General features: G+C 49.1%; 1 protein-coding gene and 1 non-coding gene across 2 annotated transcripts in view; both read left to right on the top strand.

The window, feature by feature from the left end:
• Positions 1-21,831, top strand: part of LOC142574593 (uncharacterized) — a 39,618-nt gene that overhangs the window by 7,496 nt on the left and 10,291 nt on the right. The gene's annotated exons all lie outside the window — the stretch shown is intronic.
• Positions 327-399, top strand: TRNAS-CGA (transfer RNA serine (anticodon CGA)). The gene has a single exon. It is a non-coding gene; the product is annotated as a tRNA-Ser (tRNA).

Below are 21,831 nucleotides of genomic sequence, written 5' to 3'. Positions count from 1 at the left end.
GTTGCGAGAACGAAACGAGATATTTTGGGTAACCAGTCAAGACCGCGTTACATATGCTAGTTACTCCCCTAACAAGGTGAATATATATATATATATATATATATATATATATATATATATATATATATATATATATTGCCTTCAGGTAGCATAGGTGGGTTTATTGACCAGTTGCCTTCATCCAAAACGTTCACGTTCTCGTGACGCCTGCGGCAAGAAGGACGTTCCACGTCCGCCGCCAAGGTCTGTGAGTGGTGGCGCTGGCTAACACTCCCTGGGTTCTACTAGGACACATAAATACCCAAGAAAGTGGATGGGAAAACGGCGCCGCGGTAGCTCAATTGGTAGAGCATCGCACGCGAAATGCGAAGGTTGTGGGTTCGGTTCCCACCTGCGGCAAGTTGTTTCTACATCCACTTTAATTGCCCTTAACTTATCGTTTCTTTATTTCATTTATTAAGCACAAGTAATTTCCCCTATGTTGTCCTTGGTGTCAGTGTTTGTTGGCTTCTTATGATATGACTCATGAAAATCGAGCCCCTCGGTTAACCCCCTTTCTTCTCGTTTATATATATATATATATATATATATATATATATATATATATATATATATATATATTCCCAGTTCGCAATGTTTGCTCACAATATCACTCAACCTGCAACTTCCAGGACGCTGAAATTTAATTCGTCCTTTCTAGTAGAGACGCTTAAAAGACAGATACAGGGGCTTATATGCCCTTGATTGTAATCTTTCGCGCTCAGTGCTCTTCTCAACGCCAGCAATCCGTGAGTTCCGCGCACCCCTGATGGCTGTTTGACTGAGATGCGACTTGCAGTGAGGTTCTGTCTGTGACAGAAAACTACTGCATCCATATGGATCAGTGCACAGTTGGGCTTGGTGCGGCCGGGTGTGGTGGAGTGTGCCGTCGCGAGAATGCACTATACCAATTTTAAGGTCATCCTATAGAAACGCTGGCCAGCCTTTCTGAGGCACCTAATCCTTGTTTATACCCTTCATACGACAGTGTGTTATACCATCTGTCAGCCCTATTCTTGATTTTTAACATTGTGACTAGTATCACCTCCAACCAATCTGCTTTCTCGGTAGCCATTTCATGCTTACAACTACTCTCGATTGCGGTAGAGCCAGCATTCTATAATTTTATAGGCTAACTTATTCAATTTTAAAGTGTACGTCTTCTCTATCTAATCAATCTATAATTTCATTTTTAAAGTTCTTAGGAATAAATAAGGATGCACAATTACTGAATATGTTCAGTATTTTTGTGGACTGAGACACAATTGTATGTTTCCCATAATTGGTCCTTGCTTTTGGTGCGTGTTGTGCACTGTGTCGCAAGAAGTATCCGGAGAGGTTACGCTTATTATATTGTGCGCCCTGGTTTATCTTTCCGATTTCGAAAACTATTGGTATATATATGGTAAACCCTGTCCGCACGCAGCATGTAACGTTTTTTGGATAGTGGCGCTGTTCTAGAAAACCGCCATAGTCATTTACATATAAGCGAATAACTCATTTTTGTCAGGTAATAAATAGCGTTAATTTAATTCTGGTTTGAACCAACATTCGGTAGCTAAGTTATCAATAAATATGTGCACTACACAGCTGTTTTTTCAGTCATAGAGGGATAAGGTGGGCAGTTCTATAGATTACGCCGATGTTATTATGTATAATTAACGGCGAACGAAATTTACATGGGTACCCCATGATAATTCCAAACAAAAATTCATTCTCAGGAACATTTGTTGGTATACCTGTTTAATAAAGAATTCATAAAGAAATTCTGGTGTTTTACGTGCGAAAACCACCATCTGATTATGAGGCACGCCGTATAGTGGGGGAGTCCGGAACAATTTGGACCACGTTGGGTTCTTTATCGTGCGCCTAAATCTAAGCAATCGCGGGTTTTCGCATTTCGCCCTCATCGAAATGTGGCCGCCGTGGCCGGGATTCGACGCCGCGACCTCTTGCTTAGCAGCCCAACACCATATCCACTAAGCAACCATGGCGGGTAATAAGGAAGTCGTTAAATTTTACTCACATTCTTCCTTCAATTCTTTAATTCAGTGCCCTAAATATATTATAGGTTGCTCTGGTTGCGCTCAGCTGAAGTTGGTTATTCATCAGCCAGTCAGATAACGAAGTTGTATATTCATTTACATATTGCCGCAATTCTGTTGTATTATTGGCTGTAAAAAGGCATATTTATATCACCTGCATACACCGCCATATTGTAGGAACCTGGTGAATCTGTAACATCATTCGCATAAATTAGGAATATTAATGGACCAAACTTTGAACCTTGTGGGACATCTTGCTTCGCGTAAGCATGTCAGGCGCAGTACTTCCTAGCTGAACAAACTGTTTTCTATTGTATACGCAACTTTCTCTCAAATTATTAGCAAGCCCTCGCACTCCTTACCTTTCTAATCTTTCAGTTAAAATACTGTGGTCGAACGAACCAATTGCGTTTCTTAGGTCCAAAGACAGGCCAAGCGTTAAAGTTTTCTGTTCAATTTTTGTAATTATTCGATCTTTGATGCCCAGAAAAGCTTTCTCAGTTGACATATCTTTTTGAAAGCTGTATTGGAATTGTGCAATGACATTATGATTCATGAAAAAAATTTGAGTGTTGCATAGATAACACTTTCAAGAAGTTTTGAAGATTCAGTGAGAACAAAAATCAGTCTGTAATTTGACGATTGGTCTACACTTCCTCCTTTTCTAAATTGGGAAGTTTAGAAGTGCATAACTTGACTCGTTGAGCATTGTACCTTCTGTATATTGCTTTCAGGGCCAGTAGAATATAAATATTCCTTCCAATCAATTTTACTGATTTTCTATCATGCAACACTTGAAAAGTTTAGCCGGTCTGGTAATAAAAACTGGCCGATCAGGTAGTAACTTAAGCGGAGTACCATTCAAAACCACTAAAGAAAGTTAATAGGAGTACAACAGGTTGAATACATGGCGGCCATGACGCGTACTGGACTTCTGCAATCACTTATGGGTGCCCTCACTAAAGAAAAGCATGGCCTTCCACATTGACTCTTGATCGCTGGCAGTGATATTTGAACGTCACCGATAACATTGCAATAGAATCGTTACATTATCCCGGACAAGAAGGCTGTAATGGCTAAACATGCATGCCCTGCTCAGTGAGACTAGACGTTCAACTACAACGCTGCTTGTTGGACATAAACACGTCATATTCAATTCCATGCATAACGTGCAATCTACACTTAAAAGCAATTTCTGTATTACATCTCATACTGCTACCGCCTGCAGCTCTTGCTCTTGAAGATGCACGGTTCATTTTGATTTTCTAGTTGCTTATAGTTTTCTTTGTTTGTCCTTTGTTCAGCTTCATTCGTCAAGTTTCTTTGTGCCGTAAGTCCCCTTTCCTTAAACGATGCATCTATCAACTTCTAAGGTACTTTGAATGAACGAGCGACTGCATGTATGAATGAATGAACTAATTCCTACGCCCTTCCTGACCAAGAACTTCCTAGACATAGTCCTTCGGGTCACAAATCAGAACTATGCTCATATAGCCCACACTGCCATCGGCACCAATTTAATCAGGGTGGATGGAGTCTGAACCTCGAACATTATAGGCTACGACACTCGGATACTGTGTGACTACGGTACGATGGCTTAGTCGTCGCAGACCAGAGACTGAGTCCTTACCTGTGATTTTCATTTTCGGCGACTTCTCCGGGTTCTAAGATGCTTATGGATGAGCTGCAGGGGAGGGGGGGGATCGAACAATATGACACCGGCGGCAGATGTTACCGAGTCACGTGCCCAGTGCGCTACTTCCTGGCTACGGCAATTGTTACACGAGTTCTGAAGCTATAGCACCAGCTTCAGAGACATTCGCCCTCAAGTAACTGTGGCAAAATTAATTGATATTCCACTTCAGAAAATATACTTTGGTACTGGCCACTAACCTTAGTATTTCTAGTAACCTCCACAAGCTCTAATCATTATTGGTCTGAATATTAATTTTGGCGTCACGAACGGAAATTGTGGGAATTTGACGGAGGAAATAAAAACAAAAAGATATGGTAGTGTTTCGTAAGATGTCGGAATCTTCTATGCTGAAGTCTGTTCATTAGTAACGTATTATCAGTCAGTTTGAGACATTTCAAACTGCCAACTTCGCAGTCCTGAGTGTGTAAATTATCGTCACAAATTATTCGAAAGCAGTTGCCGTGTCCCCCAAATGATGTAGCAGGGGTTGGTTTGTGTAGAGTCCAAATTCACAATTTCAGGAAGTGGCAGTGGTCTTGTGGTACTATAGATGACGAAACTGATTTTTTTTCACATTATTTTTTACTACGGTATTTCTCCCATTCAGAGGTACCTTATGATGCATTGTGGCTCCCTCAAGAATCACCGGACCAGAAATGGTGAGCGCCATCTGGCTTAGGTACTGCAATTGCAACACGTGCCCCGAACGAGCAACAAATAATCTTAAAGGTTAGTCAGCATTTTATAGGTAACTTATTAGGCACCATTGATTATTGCGCATTTACTGACGCCAGTGTCGGTACAGCAACGCCTCGTCGAAAAAGAAATCTGAGTGCCCTTCTATTCTGTGAAGAAGGATGACCAGCGAAACTGTGTATGTGAGCCCCTTAATGGGGAACTGCTCCTCCGCCGGGGATCGGCCCTGCATTGCACTATCTTTGGGATCGGCCCACGTATGCGCAGCGCTGAACGCCTACTTCTGCTTCGCCGAGGGTTGGGCCGGTATTGCACTATCTTCGGGATCGGCCCACGTATGGGGAGTTCTTAACGCCTGCTTCACCTCCACCGTGGTCGGCCTGGCATTGCACTATCTTTGGGATCGGCCCACGCATGGAGAGTGCTTAATGCCTGCTTCACCTTTGCCGCGGGTCGGCCCGGCATTGCACTATCTTCGGGGAGTTCTGCTTAACGCCTACTTCAGCTTCACCGCGGTTTGGGCCGGTATTGCACTATCGTCGGTATCGACCTACATATGGGGAGTGCTTAACGCCTGCTTCACTTCCACTACCGGTCGGCCCGGCATTGCACTATCTTTGGTATCGGCCCACGTATGGGGTGTGTTTAACGCCTACTTCAGCTTCGCCGCGGGTCATGCCGGCATTGCATTGTCTTCGAGACGGCCCACGTATGGGGCGTGCTTAACGCCTGCTTCACGTTCGCCGCGGGTCGGCCCGCCGTTGCAATGTGTTCGGGATCGGCCCACGTATGGGGAGTGCTTTACGCCTGCTTCACCTCTGCCGCGGGTCGACCCGGCATTTCACAATCTTCGGGATCGGCCCACGTATGGGTCGTGCTTAACGCCTGCTTCACTTCCGCCGCGGGTCGGCCCGGCATTGCACATTCCGCACATTTTTCTATCACCTGATTGATAGTGTCAATATGGTCTATTGTTTAGTAGCCTTTACGGAATCCTGCATCGTCCTTTGCTTGACAGAAGTCTAAGGTGTCCCTAATTCTATTTGCGGTTACCTTAATAAATACTTTTTAGGCAAAGGACAGTAAGCTGATCGGTCTATAATTTTTCAAGTCCTTGGCGTCCCCTTTCTTATTGATTAGGATTATGTTAGCGTTCTTCCAAGATTCCGGTACGCTCTATGCCATGAGGCATTGTGTATACAGGGTGGCCAGTTTTTCAAGAACAGTCTTTTCACGATTCTTCAACAAATCTGCTGTTACCTGATCCTCCCCAGCTGCCTTACCCCTTTGCATAGCTCCCAAGGCTTTCGTTACTTCTTCCGGCGTTACATGTGGGATTTCAAATTCCTCTAGACTATTCTCTCTTCCATTATCGTCGTGGTTGCCACTGGTACTGTATAAATGTTTATATAACTCCTCAGCCACTTGAACTATCTCATCGATATTAGTAATGATATTGCCGGCTTTGTCTCTTGACGCATACAGCTGATTCTTGCCAATTCCAAGTTTCTTCTTCACTTATTTTAGGCTTCCTCCGTTCCTGAGAGCATATTCAATTCTATTCATATTATACTTCCTTATGTCAGCAGTCTTATGCTTGTTGATTAACTTCGAAAGTTCTGTCAGTTCTATTCTAGCTGTAGAGTTAGAGGCTTTCATACATTGGCGTTTCTTCATCAGATCTTTCGTCTCCTGCGATAGCTTACTGGTATCCTGTCTAACGGAGTTACCACTGACTCTATTGTACACTCCTTAATGATGCCCATACGACTATCGTTCATTATTTCAATACTAAGGTCCTCTTCCTGACTTAAGGCCGAATACCTGTAGTGTAGCTTCATCCGTGATTCCTCTATTTTCCCTCTTGCCGCTAAAACATTGATCGGCTTCTTATGTACCAGTTTCTTCATTTCCCTCTTCAAGCCTAAGCCTAAGCTAATTCGAGTCCTTACCATCCTATGGTCACTGCAGCGCACGTTGCCGAGCACGTCCACATCTTGTATGATGCCAGGGTTAGCGCAGAGTATGAAGTCTATTTCATTTCTAGTCTCGTCATTCGGGCTCATCCACGTACACTTCCGGCTATCCCGCTTGCGGAAGAAGCTATTCATTATCCGCATATTATTCTGTTCTGCAATGTCTACTAATAAATCTTCCCTGCTATTCCGAGTGCCCATGCCATATTCCCCCAGTGACTCATCTTCTGCCTGCTTCTTGCCTACCTTGACATTGAAGTGGCCCATCAGTAATGTGTATTTTGTTTTGACTTTACCCATCTCCCATTCCACGTCTTCATAGAAGATTTCGACTCCCGGGTCATCATGACTGGATGTAGGGGCGTAGTCCTGTACGACCTTCAATTTGTACCTCTTATTGGGTTTCACAACAAGACCTGCCACCCTCGCGTTAATGCTATAGAATTACTGCATTTTACCAGCTATAGACTTATTAATAAGGAATCCGACTCCTAGCTCTCGTCTCTCCTCTAAGCCCCGGTAGCACAGGACGTGCCCGCTTTTTAGCACTGAATATGCTTCATTTGTCCGCCTATCGTCTCTGAGCCGTATCATATCCCATTTACTGCCCTCTAATTGCTCCAATAGCGCTGCTAGACTTGCCTCACTAGATAACGTTCTCGGAAGTGCCCGATAACATGTGCCCGATAACAAGTGCCCGATGTTCTCGGATAACAGTCTCGGAAGTGCACAGCAGTTTACGATAGGTAGCGAGGCACTGGAAGTGGTAAGAGAATACATCTACTTAGGGCAGGTAGTGACCGCGTATCCGGATCATGAGACAAAAATAATCAGAAGAAAGAGAATGGGCTGGGGTGCGTTTGGCAGGCTTTCTCAGATCATGAACAGCAGGTTGCCATTATTCCTCAAGAGAAAAGGGTATAACAGCTGTGTCTTACCCGTACTCACGCACGGGGCAGAAACTTGGAGGCTTAGGAAAAGGGTTCTACTTAAATTGAGGACGACGCAACGAGCTATCTAAAGAAGAATGATGGGTGTAACGTTAAAGGATAAGAAAAGAGCAGATTTTTTGAGGGACCAAACACGACTTAATGACATCTTAGAGGAAATCAAGAAAAAGAAATGGCCATGGGCAGGACATGTCATGAGGAGGGAACATAACCGATGGTCATTAAGGGTTACTGACTGGATTCCAAGGGAAGGGAGGCGTAGCAGGGGCGGCAGAAAGTTAAGTGGGCGGATGAGATTAAGAAGTTTGCAGGGACAACATGGCCACAATTAGTACATGACCGGGGTAGTTGGAGAAGTGTGGGAGAGGCCTGTTAAGAACGGCCAGCTGCAGCGCAAGTTTTGCCGGCCAGTTGCGACAGTGCCGCAAGTTTCCTGGAGCACCGCCGCCAACCTCTAGCCACGGCGTGACTAAGTCGACTTTGTGTAGGGAACAATACGCGCATCATCCACTCTCCGTCGCTTCAGCTAGGATGCGTTCGACGAAGCAGGCTTTGTGCCCAACACGACACCGCCGAGGGAACGTAGGCCGAGGCCGCTTCCCACGCACCGTTCTTGAAGTAAGCCCCGAGTTCTGCGAAGGCAGTCGGACGGCAGCGGGCACCGAGAACCTGTGGGTGGGTGTGTGTTTGTGTACTTCCTCGGAAGAGGCGGCTCGTCTCCGGGTGGAACGTTTTCCCTTACCTTGGATCGAGGGAGAACCGAGTGTATATAAACCGCTGTCGTGCGGTTGCTCAGTACACTCTCTCTCTCAAGCAGTCATGTTAAATTGACGTACTTTCTCTCGCGGTCATGCAAGGCTGATGAACTGCATGTAAATGATGTAAATAAACCCATATTCCTCGCTCTCGATGAGAAGCAGTCCTTCCCTTCATCAACGTCCTCAGCGTGGATAAGTTGGACGACTGCATGGGCCAGCTACCTTCTAATTCATGCCGGACTCCGATCTGGACAACTGATTACGAGCGATGGGATTGAGCGCCCAATCCTGACAGGCCTTTACCCTGCAGCGGAAGTAACCAGGCTGCTGCTGCTGCTGCTCAAACGTGTACTCCTTGCCTCCGCTGAACAGTGTTCACAACACGCGCACGGCGATCCACCATTCCCAACCAGCCGTGTTTCCTCAGTGGCTATGGTGTTGGGCTGCTGAGCACGAGGTCGCGGGATCGAATCCCGGCCGCGGCGGCCGCATATCGATGGAGGCGAAATGCCAAAACACCCGTGTACCTAGATTTAGGTGCACGTTAAGGAACCCCAAGTGGTCAAAATTTCCGGAGTCATCCACTACGGCTTGCCTCATAATCAGAAAGTGGTTTTGGAACGCTAAACCCCATAATTAGAAAAAGAAAATTAATCCACCATTCCAACCCTCGTTACGAACATCCTGTAAGAGTACCAACCTATAAAATTTTCCCAGCCAGCCGAGGATGGCAAGCTTCCCAGAAGCGACCACGGAAGCCTTCCCCGCCTACCGCGGCGACTCGTTTTGTAGGGACGACGGTGTGCCGCATCAACACCCCCTCGGCGCCGCTATGACTAAACGCGGTTGGCGGACCAAGGGACCAAAGGATTCGGCTTGTTAGAAGCGGTGGAACTCCTGGGAGAAAATGTCTCGCGGCCGTCGGACAGGGCTTAGAAGTCATGGACAGACGCGGCGGCCATTGTCTGCGGAGTCAACACTGGGATGAAGAGGCGCCTGCTCGGGGCAAAACACGTGTCTGCGAGAACCCAGTCCCCTTGGTATGGTCAGTGAAACCTGTGCGGAAGTGTGTGTAAACCCTCCCCCTCAAAGGCGAGTCGGCTACGATGACTTTGAACGCTCCGAATTTGTAGCAGGTTGAACGGCCGTTTTCCTTCACTTAGGGATCTAGGGAGGACATACAGTGTATTTAAGGAGCCGTTGGTGGCTCCTCAGTGGGCACTCATTTTTCAGTCATGTTAGACTGATGAACTGTAACGTTCTCATGTAGATACTGTAAATGAATCCTATATTCGCCTATGTCGATGTGAACAAGTCACTCCTTTCAACAACGTCCTTAGCATGGATAAGTTGGACGACGGCATGGGCCAGCTACCATCTACTTCATGCCCGACTCCCACCATTAGAACTTGCTGACAGCGGTGTGACGGACTTTGCGACGTGGTGTTGTGTCGGCGGTGAGTGCTTGGTTCTTACTTTTACTCTCTACGCTTCATTTTGTGGTTGTTCTGTTTAGAACGGTAGGGAAACTAGATTGTTGATTGTTAGCTAGGTTGTGTTTCCCTAGGTAGGTTTAGCGAGCAGGACCAAGGCAGTAAAGTAGAAATCATGGAGTTAAGGACACTACTGAGGGACGAATTGTTGATTGTTGGTGAGAAACTGGGCCTAGAGGTACGCAAGGAAATGCTAAAATCAGACCTATTGCAGCTAATTTCCGAGCAGGCCAGTGAAGAAGACATTGAAATGGGGTTGGAACTTCTTAAAAGAAGAGAGAAACGGGACAGAGAGAGAAGAACGGCACAGAGAGAGAGAGAGAGGCACGCGAGAAAGATCGCGATTTAAAAAAAAAAATGCAACTTGAACTTTAAATTTAAAGCAAACGTTTGGAGTTATCTCAAGGAAGTGAAGGGGCTCCGGGACGATCAAGTGACGCAGAATCATAGCGCATGGACAGGCTGTTAAAACAATTTGAGGTCGGGAACGACATAGGCTTGTTCCTAGGAAATCTTGAACGGACTTGCGAGAACATGAACTTCGGTCCGAGTAGATTCATAGCGGTTGCTGTCTATGTTCCCGTGTGAGGCTGCGGAAGTAATCGTCAGACTCAGTGCGCTGGATGCATATGATTATGCGAAAGTTAAGGCTAGTCTTCTGAAGAAATACCGCCTTTCAGCCAAAGCTTTTCGGCAAAAGCTTAGAAGCACAGGCATGAAAGATAGCGAGGGGCATCCGGAGTTTGCATACAGCTTAAAGACCAACCTAGTCGAGTGGCTGAAAAGCGCGGAAACGTACGAGAGCAGAGACATGATTATTGAATGCTCGTGTCTAGAGCAGTTTTACAAAAGCATCCCACAATCTGTGAAGCTGTGGGTGCAAGACAGAGGAAATGTAGACACTGTGGAAAGGGCGGCTGAATTAGCCGAAGAGTACGCAACGCGTAGAAAGCTGAACACCGAGGACGGAAATCGGGACGGTCGAAATGGACCGCGGAAACCATTTCCGTTCAAAAAGGGTTCGCAGACTAGACGACCGGAACCTGTAGACGTGGAGGAAAAGCCCTCAGAAAAGAGCGAGAAGTCTAACGGGGAAACCGTGCAAAAAGAGCAGAAAAGAAAATTCGAATCTTTAGACCAATCCGCTGCTATAAGTGCCCCAAACTGGGACATCGCTGTAAACTGCGGGAAGCCTAGTGTAGTTTTCTCTTACGTGGATGAAAAAGACGAGGATGTGGAACTTTTAGGCTCATATGTTCACGACCTGCAAGTTAATGGCAAACTATGCCGGGTGCTGCCAGACAGTGCCACCACGATGGAAATTGTCCATCCGTCTTACGTGATGGTAGATGACTTCCCTGGAGAAGTAGCATGGATTAAACAGGTTGTAGAAGAACACAGCGTGTGTCTGCCCATGGCGAAAGTCAAAATCAGTGGACGGTTCGGGGAGCTAGTGACTGAGGCTGCAGTTTCCAAATGTTTGGTGCTGCAGTACCCTTACATTTTTTCGAATCGTTTGGATCAGTTACTACGTGACCAAGGGCTTAAACTGGGAGAGGGCGTAGATAAGGCGTTGGTGCAAAGCCAAGCTCGTAAAATCGCGTCGCTTTCGGCTGAAAATCCAAAAGCTGCTCCAGCGGAAGTAGGAAAAAAGGTAACTACAGTAATCGAATCCGAGCTATGCTGGAGGGACGAAAAAAACGGTTGAGGAAAGCCTGCCAGCTGACCAGCTCAATGAGGGTGGATCACTAGGGCGTCAGAGTTCACGCCTGCAGGAAGAGCCAGCAGACGCACCGGCGAGCGAGACAGGGTCGTTATTATCACCGGCCTCAAAGAATATTGATCAAATTTTACGTGTAGACAGAGAGTCACTGGCAGACGAGCAAAAGAAGGATGACAGCTTAGCTAAACTACATCACACCGCTAAAGAAGGCATTTCAAGGCGCAACGTGACGATACAAGAGAGAGGAGGATTGTTGCATCGGTACTACAGAGGCCGAAAGGGTATTATTCTAGATCACTTAGTGATACCTACTAAGTACAGGGAGGACCTTCTGTGTCTCTGTCATGGAAATGGGTGGTCTGGCCACCTAAGCATAAACAAATCAAAGGAAAGATTGCTTAAGAAATAATACTGGCCTGGCTGTTTCAAAGACGTAGAAAACTTTGTAAGATCATGCGACGCCTGCCAGCGCTCGGGTAAACCAGGAGAGACATGGAAAGCTCCACTAAAGGCAGTGCCCTTAATATCAGAACCTTTCAGACGACTTCTGATAGACACGGTAGGGCCTCTACAAAAGACAAAGTCGGGTCACAGGTACTTGCTTATCATGCTACTATGATGTCGGGCTACAAAGTTCCCTGAAGCAATCCCTCTGAAAGAGCTCAGGTCCACCGAAGTAGTAGACGCACTTTTGACAGTATTCGCACGATTGGCTTTCCAGCCGAAATTCAAGGGGATCAAGGGTCGGTATTCACTAGCGCACTGACTTCCACATTCTTGCAAAAGTGCGGGGTAAAGTTGATACACAGTTCCATCTATCACCCTCAGTCAAAGTGCAGAGAGGTGGCATTCGGTGCTTAAGCGAGTTTTGCGCGCGCTCTGTTACGAGCACAAGGAGGACTGGGAGAACTGTCTGCCGGCAACTTTGTTTGCTTTGCGAACGGTGCCACATGAAGCGACAGGGTTCTCGCCAGCAGAACTAGTATATTGGAGGACACTCCGTTCTCCACTGAGAATGTTAAGAGAGATGTGGGAGGAAAGAGGGGAGAGTCCAACAGTGGTTGAATACGTGCTAAATTTGTTGGAAAGGCTAAGCACAACCCAAGAACTAGCCGGAAAGAACATGGGAGTAGTTCAAAAAAACGCCAAATTCTATTACGAGAAGAATGCGAGGCTTCGTACGTTTAACGCTGGAGACCAGGTAACGATCCTCGAACTTTCATGAAAGAACTAGCCTGAAGTTCACTTGGACGAGCTTCTTAAAGTGTTGCACAAACTTTCAGATACTAACTATACTCTGAAAATGCCCGGTCGCAGTAAGGATGTGAGGATATACCACTGCAATTTGATGAAGCCATACGTAGAGCGGAGCGGAGTCGTCAACTGTACCGTCATAGAGCATGATGACACTAGTACCAAGTTTAATGAGTATAAGGCGACCTCCAACTCTGAAATCAGCCTAGAAGTAGTAAAACATTCGGTAAGCTCGCACACTCTTAGACCCGAGCACCTAGATGAGCTAAAAGGGGTGTTAGGGGAATAGCTCGACAGATTCAGCAATCGGCCAGGTAGAACCGACATAATAACGCATGAAAGAGAGCTGTCATCAACAGAACCCGCAAGGTCAAAGCCTTACAGGGTGTCTCCACGACAGAGAGAAATTATGGAGGCAGAGAGACAGCGCAAGCTAGAATTGGGAGTTATTGAGCCTGCTGAGAGTGACTACACGTCACCGTTAATACTGGTAGAAACCCCTAACAAGGACCCTCGTTCGTGTGTTGACTACAGAAAGTTAAATGCCATCACTAGGGATCAGCTCTTGCCGATACAGAACATTGAGGAACGAATTGAAACAGTTAGCGCTACTAAATACATTTCAACTATAGATCTCGCGCGGGGATACTGGCAAGTTTCCCTTTCAGAAAGTGCCAGCCGCTATGCCGCATTAATCTCACCTGTAAGCACTTTTCGCCTTCTCGCACTCAGCTTCGGGCTGAAGAACGCGCCGCTTGGCTTTTCCAAGGTAATGGATATTGTCCTAAAAGACTTGCAGGAGCTCGCCTTGCCATATCTTGATTGTGTAGCAATTTTTTCGGACAGCTGGAAAGAGCGCGTATCGCACCTCAAGCAGTTGTTCTCACGGTTGAGGGAGGCCGGCTTAACGATGAAAGCGGAAAAGTGTAGGTTTGGCTCCTCGCCGGTTCCTTATCTGGGCCATGTAGTCGGTCAGGGCACGAGACCGCCGGCCGAGCTGAAAATAGCTACGATTGGAGAATTTTCACAGCCGCGCAAGAAAACAGACATTCGTTTATTTGTGGGACTTGTGGGGTACTATCAACGGTACATTCCGAATTACTCGCAAATGGCAAGTCCATTAACGGACGTTTTCCGAAAGGGAGCACCGAATAGCGTGCACAGGGATGAGTACAAAAGAATGCTTTCCGATATTTGAAAACGCTGTTGGTTTTTCCTTCTTTGCTTCGCGCGCCAGACTACGCAAAAGAATTCATAGTTCAGTGTGACGTAAGCGACAGGGGTATGTGCGTGGTAGTTAGCCAGGTCGGCGACGATAACGAGGAACATCCTATCCTCTATGCCAGCCCTAAACTAACTGTAAGAGAGGAAGCCTACAGCGCTTCAGAGAAGGAAAGTGCTTGTATAGTTTGGGCAGCCCAGAAGTTGTCATGTTACTTGTATGGAGCGACGTTCATCTTCGAGACCGACCACTGTCCTCTGACGTGGCTTAACCAAATGTCACACAAAAATGGCCGCTTGCTCCGATGGAGCCTCACTCTCCAGGAGTACAACTTCTCCCTTAGATATAAAAGGGAAAAGTTGCATAGCAACGCGCATGGTTTGAGCAGGTTAGTTAAAAATCTGCGTTTAGGGATCCCGCCTACATTTTGGGGTTGTTAGTGTTAAATTTGTTAAGCCAAGAAGATCCCCTCTCATTTAGCAGGACTCCCTCCATGATTGCCCAATTTGTCAGCACGAAATTCCTTCCAGATTGTGGTAGCAAAACGCAGCATTTTTTGTTTCTACCCTTCTGTTTTCTTTGAAGCCTAACAGGTCTAAATTGAGATCCAAGATACGTCATCTCGGCGCAGAGCTGTGTGTTGGGGTTCGTTTTGCAGTTGCCTGTCCTTGTTGGATGTTTTTGGGCGGTGTGACAATTTCACAGCCGGTCGCTGCAAGCCAAGGCATCCCCCCTCTTGCCACCAGCCATTTTCTTCCTGCCCAGCGGTTATCAGCACTGGCCAGTTGAGATTTTCCGGGCGATGGACGAGCTGTTACAAACAACCTGCAAGCGTACCGACCTACAAAATTTTCCCAGCCAGCCGCAGCTGCGAGGGTGGCGAGTTTCCCACAAGCGACCATGGAAGCATCCCCCCTCTTGCCACCAGCCATTTTCTTCCTGCCCAGCGGTTATCAGCACTGGCCAGTTGAGATTTTCCGGGCCATGGACGAGCTGTTACAAACAACCTGCAAGCGTACCGACCTACAAAATTTTCCCAGCCAGCCGCAGCTGCGAGGGTGGCGAGCTTCCCACAAGCGACCATGGAAGCATCCCCCCTCTTGCCACCAGCCATTTTCTTCCTGCCCAGCGGTTATCAGCACTGGCCAGTTGAGATTTTCCGGGCGATGGACGAGCTGTTACAAACAACCTGCAAGCGTACCGACCTACAAAATTTTCCCAGCCAGCCGCAGCTGCGAGGGTGGCGAGTTTCCCACAAGCGACCATGGAAGCATCCCCCCTCTTGCCACCAGCCATTTTCTTCCTGCCCAGCGGTTATCAGCACTGGCCAGTTGAGATTTTCCGGGCCATGGACGAGCTGTTACAAACAACCTGCAAGCGTACCGACCTACAAAATTTTCCCAGCCAGCCGCAGCTGCGAGGGTGGCGAGCTTCCCACAAGCGACCATGGAAGCATCCCCCCTCTTGCCACCAGCCATTTTCTTCCTGCCCAGCGGTTATCAGCACTGGCCAGTTGAGATTTTCCGGGCGATGGACGAGCTGTTACAAACAACCTGCAAGCGTACCGACCTACAAAATTTTCCCAGCCAGCCGCAGCTGCGAGGGTGGCGAGCTTCCCACAAGCGACCACTGAAGCATCCCCCCTCTTGCCACCAGCCATTTTCTTCCTGCCCAGCGGTTATCAGCACTGGCCAGTTGAGATTTTCCGGGCCATGGACGAGCTGTTACAAACAACCTGCAAGCGTACCGACCTACAAAATTTTCCCAGCCAGCCGCAGCTGCGAGGGTGGCGAGCTTCCCACAAGCGACCATGGAAGCATCCCCCCTCTTGCCACCAGCCATTTTCTTCCTGCCCAGCGGTTATCAGCACTGGCCAGTTGAGATTTTCCGGGCCATGGACGAGCTGTTACAAACAACCTGCAAGCGTACCGACCTACAAAATTTTCCCAGCCAGCCGCAGCTGCGAGGGTGGCGAGCTTCCCACAAGCGACCATGGAAGCATCCCCCCTCTTGCCACCAGCCATTTTCTTCCTGCCCAGCGGTTATCAGCACTGGCCAGTTGAGATTTTCCGGGCGATGGACGAGCTGTTACAAACAACCTGCAAGCGTACCGACCTACAAAATTTTCCCAGCCAGCCGCAGCTGCGAGGGTGGCGAGCTTCCCACAAGCGACCATGGAAGCATCCCCCCTCTTGCCACCAGCCATTTTCTTCCTGCCCAGCGGTTATCAGCACTGGCCAGTTGAGATTTTCCGGGCCATGGACGAGCTGTTACAAACAACCTGCAAGCGTACCGACCTACAAAATTTTCCCAGCCAGCCGCAGCTACGAGGGTGGCGAGCTTCCCACAAGCGACCATGGAAGCATCCCCCCTCTTGCCAACAGCATTTTCTTCCTGCCCAGCGGTTATCAGCACTGGCCAGTTGAGATTTTCCGGGCCATGGACGAGCTGTTACAAACAACCTGCAAGCGTACCGGCCTACAAAATTTTCCCAGCCAGCCGCAGCTGCGAGGGTGGCGAGCTTCCCACAAGCGACCATGGAAGCATCCCCCCTCTTGCCACCAGCCATTTTCTTCCTGCCCAGCGGTTATCAGCACTGGCCAGTTGAGATTTTCCGGGCCATGGACGAGCTGTTACAAACAATCTGCAAGCGTACCGACCTACAAAATTTTCCCAGCCAGCCGCAGCTGCGAGGGTGGCGAGCTTCCCACAAGCGACCATGGAAGCATCCCCCCTCTTGCCACCAGCATTTTCTTCCTGCCCAGCGGTTATCAGCACTGGCCAGTTGAGATTTTCCGGGCCATGGACGAGCTGTTACAAACAACCTGCAAGCGTACCGGCCTACAAAATTTTCCCAGCCAGCCGCAGCTGCGAGGGTGGCGAGCTTCCCACAAGCGACCATGGAAGCATCCCCCCTCTTGCCACCAGCCATTTTCTTCCTGCCCAGCGGTTATCAGCACTGGCCAGTTGAGATTTTCCGGGCCATGGACGAGCTGTTACAAACAATCTGCAAGCGTACCGACCTACAAAATTTTCCCAGCCAGCCGCAGCTGCGAGGGTGGCGAGCTTCCCACAAGCGACCATGGAAGCATCCCCCCTCTTGCCACCAGCAATTTTCTTCCTGCCCAGCGGTTGTCAGCACTGGCCAGTTGAGATTTTCCGGGCGATGGACGAGCTGTTACAAACAACCTGCAAGCGTACCGACCTACAAAATTTTCCCAGCCAGCCGCAGCTGCGAGGGTGGCGAGCTTCCCACAAGCGACCATGGAAGCATCCCCCCTCTTGCCACCAGCCATTTTCTTCCTGCCCAGCGGTTATCAGCACTGGCCAGTTGAGATTTTCTGGGCGATGGACGAGCTGTTACAAACAACCTGCAAGCGTACCGACCTACAAAATTTTCCCAGCCAGCCGCAGCTGCGAGGCTGGCGAGCTTCCCACAAGCGACCATGGAAGCATCCCCCCTCTTGCCACCAGCCATTTTCTTCCTGCCCAGCGGTTATCAGCACTGGCCAGTTGAGATTTTCCGGGCGATGGACGAGCTGTTACAAACAACCTGCAAGCGTACCGACCTACAAAATTTTCCCAGCCAGCCGCAGCTGCGAGGGTGGCGAGCTTCCCACAAGCGACCATGGAAGCATCCCCCCTCTTGCCACCAGCCATTTTCTTCCTGCCCAGCGGTTATCAGCACTGGCCAGTTGAGATTTTCCGGGCCATGGACGAGCTGTTACAAACAACCTGCAAGCGTACCGACCTACAAAATTTTCCCAGCCAGCCGCAGCTGCGAGGGTGGCGAGCTTCCCACAAGCGACCATGGAAGCATCCCCCCTCTTGCCACCAGCCATTTTCTTCCTGCCCAGCGGTTATCAGCACTGGCCAGTTGAGATTTTCCGGGCGATGGACGAGCTGTTACAAACAACCTGCAAGCGTACCGACCTACAAAATTTTCCCAGCCAGCCGCAGCTGCGAGGGTGGCGAGCTTCCCACAAGCGACCATGGAAGCATCCCCCCTCTTGCCACCAGCCATTTTCTTCCTGCCCAGCGGTTATCAGCACTGGCCAGTTGAGATTTTCCGGGCCATGGACGAGCTGTTACAAACAACCTGCAAGCGTACCGACCTACAAAATTTTCCCAGCCAGCCGCAGCTGCGAGGCTGGCGAGCTTCCCACAAGCGACCATGGAAGCATCCCCCCTCTTGCCAACAGCCATTTTCTTCCTGCCCAGCGGTTATCAGCACTGGCCAGTTGAGATTTTCCGGGCCATGGACGATCTGTTACAAACAACCTGCAAGCGTACCGACCTACAAAATTTTCCCAGCCAGCCGCAGCTGCGAGGGTGGCGAGCTTCCCACAAGCGACCATGGAAGCATCCCCCCTCTTGCCACCAGCCATTTTCTTCCTGCCCAGCGGTTATCAGCACTGGCCAGTTGAGATTTTCCGGGCCATGGACGATCTGTTACAAACAACCTGCAAGCGTACCGACCTACAAAATTTTCCCAGCCAGCCGCAGCTGCGAGGGTGGCGAGCTTCCCACAAGCGACCATGGAAGCATCCCCCCTCTTGCCACCAGCCATTTTCTTCCTGCCCAGCGGTTATCAGCACTGGCCAGTTGAGATTTTCCGGGCGATGGACGAGCTGTTACAAACAACCTGCAAGCGTACCGACCTACAAAATTTTCCCAGCCAGCCGCAGCTGCGAGGGTGGCGAGCTTCCCACAAGCGACCATGGAAGCATCCCCCCTCTTGCCACCAGCCATTTTCTTCCTGCCCAGCGGTTATCAGCACTGGCCAGTTGAGATTTTCCGGGCCATGGACGAGCTGTTACAAACAACCTGCAAGCGTACCGACCTACAAAATTTTCCCAGCCAGCCGCAGCTGCGAGGCTGGCGAGCTTCCCACAAGCGACCATGGAAGCATCCCCCCTCTTGCCAACAGCCATTTTCTTCCTGCCCAGCGGTTATCAGCACTGGCCAGTTGAGATTTTCCGGGTCATGGACGATCTGTTACAAACAACCTGCAAGCGTACCGACCTACAAAATTTTCCCAGCCAGCCGCAGCTGCGAGGGTGGCGAGCTTCCCACAAGCGACCATGGAAGCATCCCCCCTCTTGCCACCAGCCATTTTCTTCCTGCCCAGCGGTTATCAGCACTGGCCAGTTGAGATTTTCCGGGCCATGGACGAGCTGTTACAAACAACCTGCAAACGTACCGACCTACAAAATTTTCCCAGCCAGCCGCAGCTGCGAGGGTGGCGAGCTTCCCACAAGCGACCATGGAAGCATCCCCCCTCTTGCCACCAGCCATTTTCTTCCTGCCCAGCGGTTATCAGCACTGGCCAGTTGAGATTTTCCGGGCCATGGACGAGCTGTTACAAACAACCTGCAAGCGTACCGACCTACAAAATTTTCCCAGCCAGCCGCAGCTGCGAGGGTGGCGAGCTTCCCACAAGCGACCATGGAAGCATCCCCCCTCTTGCCACCAGCCATTTTCTTCCTGCCCAGCGGTTATCAGCACTGGCCAGTTGAGATTTTCCGGGCCATGGACGAGCTGTTACAAACAACCTGCAAGCGTACCGACCTACAAAATTTTCCCAGCCAGCCGCAGCTGCGAGGGTGGCGAGCTTCCCACAAGCGACCATGGAAGCATCCCCCCTCTTGCCACCAGCCATATTCTTCCTGCCCAGCGGTTATCAGCACTGGCCAGTTGAGATTTTCCGGGCCATGGACGAGCTGTTACAAACAACCTGCAAGCGTACCGACCTACAAAATTTTCCCAGCCAGCCGCAGCTGCGAGGTTGGCCAGCTTCCCACAAGCGACCATGGAAACCTTCTCCACCTACCACGGCGAATTGTTTTGTAGGGACGATGGTGTGTCGCATCAACACCCCCTCGGCGTCGCTATGACTAAACGCGGTTGGCGAACCAAGTATTGCTCGTGGATTCGCCGTGGCTTGTTAGAAGCGGTGAAACTCCTCGGAGAAAATGTCTTGCGGCCGTCTCACGGGGTTTAGAAATCATGGACAGACGTGGCGGCCATTGTCTGCGGAGTCAACATTGGGATGAAGAAGCGCCTGCTCGGGGCAAAACCCGTGTTCGCGAGAACCCACGCACCTTGGCGTGGTCAGTGAAACCTGTGTGGAAGTGTGTGTAAACCCTCCCCCTCAAAGGCGGGTCGGCTACCATGACTTTGAACACTCCGAATTGGTAGCAGGTTCAACGGCCGTTTTCCCTCACCTAGGGATCTAGAGAGGACATAGTGTTTTTAAGGAGCCCTTGGCGGCTTCTCAGTGTGCATTCCTCTTTCAGTCTTGTTGGACTGATGAACTGTAACGTTCTCATGTAGATACTGTAAATAAATTCTATATTCTTCTATGCCGATGTGAACAAGTCACTCCTTTCAACAACGTCCTCAGCGTGGATAAGTTGGACGACGGCATGTGCCAGCTACCATCTATTTCATGCCCGACTCCAACCATTACACCCTACATCCGCTGCCATCAAATGCGTCGATATCTGTTATCTTTAACAGATTCACTATACGTGCGATCAGCGCTTGCTCAAGAAACAGACTCGATTACACTCCAACGTTTTGTTCGTTGGTCCCTCCACACTAACAGGCAGCCTTCTAACTCGTGTTCCTGGTAAATTCAGATTATATTTAAACGAAATGGCAGTCTCTCCCTATGCTTCTTTGGATGGTGCGGTAGTTCCCACTTTTCCCTTTCCATAGCATACGTCTCCTCAGCAAGGTATAGAATAATTCGGCCTAATGCAAGGTTCTACAAGACAAGCCATATTATTGAATTTTGACATCCAACACCTGCAGTTCCCCTGAAATTTTTAATGGAGCCCGTCGAAAGCCAGTATGAAGTTGCTTTTACGCGATTGCAATGCCGGCGTTCCGCAGCTACAATTCTATATGTACAGGGCTGGTCTAACGCCGTCCCGTCTTTCATTTTTGTAATAAACCTGAGACAACTGATAATTTCTTTTTGTTCTGTCGTCGATTCACGTATTCGAAGCAAAATGTTCCTGGAGGCTCCGGTTCGCCAGCTTTATTTTCACTGACTTCCGCAATTATCTTTTCTATGGGGGCCTCGGATCTGGGCTTCAGCCACAGGAATGCTTGCAGTAAAATGTGCAATTTCATTAGCAACACGAAGATATGGCTACAGTATATGTAGATGTAGAGCTTAGACGTTATTGGCACATACCCACTCTGGGGGATCGGCCAATTGAACCGGGTTTAAGCTACTTAGGGCGTTGTCGCTCGATATACAAAGCAACAACGTGGCCTCACACAGGCCACCCAACGCCCACAACAAAGATGGCTGTGGAAACTGAACCGTTTCGCCTTTGGCTATGGAATTGTAGGGGCTACGTTCACAAAAAGGCCCCCCCTGCAACAATACATTGGAGCCAAAAAAGACAAACCCCAAGTCATTCTCCTACAAGAGACAAATACCGCTACACCCTCGCTATCCGGCTATGACATGACCGCTACGACACTACAACACAAATGCAGAGGTATCGCCACGTTCGTCAGCAACAAGCTAGCCCACACGACGCACAACATTAATCACGACCGCAACAATTGCCAATTTATTCTCACGGAAGTCTTCCCTAGAGCTGAGAACGCCAAGGGAATATTCATCCTAAACGTTTACAGCAGTCCCAAACACAGAGCACAAAAATTAAGGCAAATACTCCAGCTCGCTCGCAACCGTGCCGGCGACAGCCCTATGATTGTGGCCGGGGACTTCAACGCCCCTAACACGGCCTGGGGATACGTCGCCAGCAGGGCCAAGGGCAAGGCCTTACTAAACGACGCCGATGAACTTGACCTAACGCTAATGACGAACGCCGCATACCCCACAAGAACAATAACTCGGTCAACCGTGACACAACGCTAGATCTCACTTTCGTCCGCAACGTTCCAAACTATCAGTGCAACAACACCTTCGAGGATCTGGGCAGCGATCATCA

The sequence above is a fragment of the Dermacentor variabilis genome, chromosome 3, assembly GCF_050947875.1.
Source record: "Dermacentor variabilis isolate Ectoservices chromosome 3, ASM5094787v1, whole genome shotgun sequence".
Taxonomy (NCBI): domain Eukaryota; kingdom Metazoa; phylum Arthropoda; class Arachnida; order Ixodida; family Ixodidae; genus Dermacentor; species Dermacentor variabilis.
Note: the sequence above shows the minus strand (reverse complement) of the source record. Positions and strands in the feature narration are given on the sequence as shown.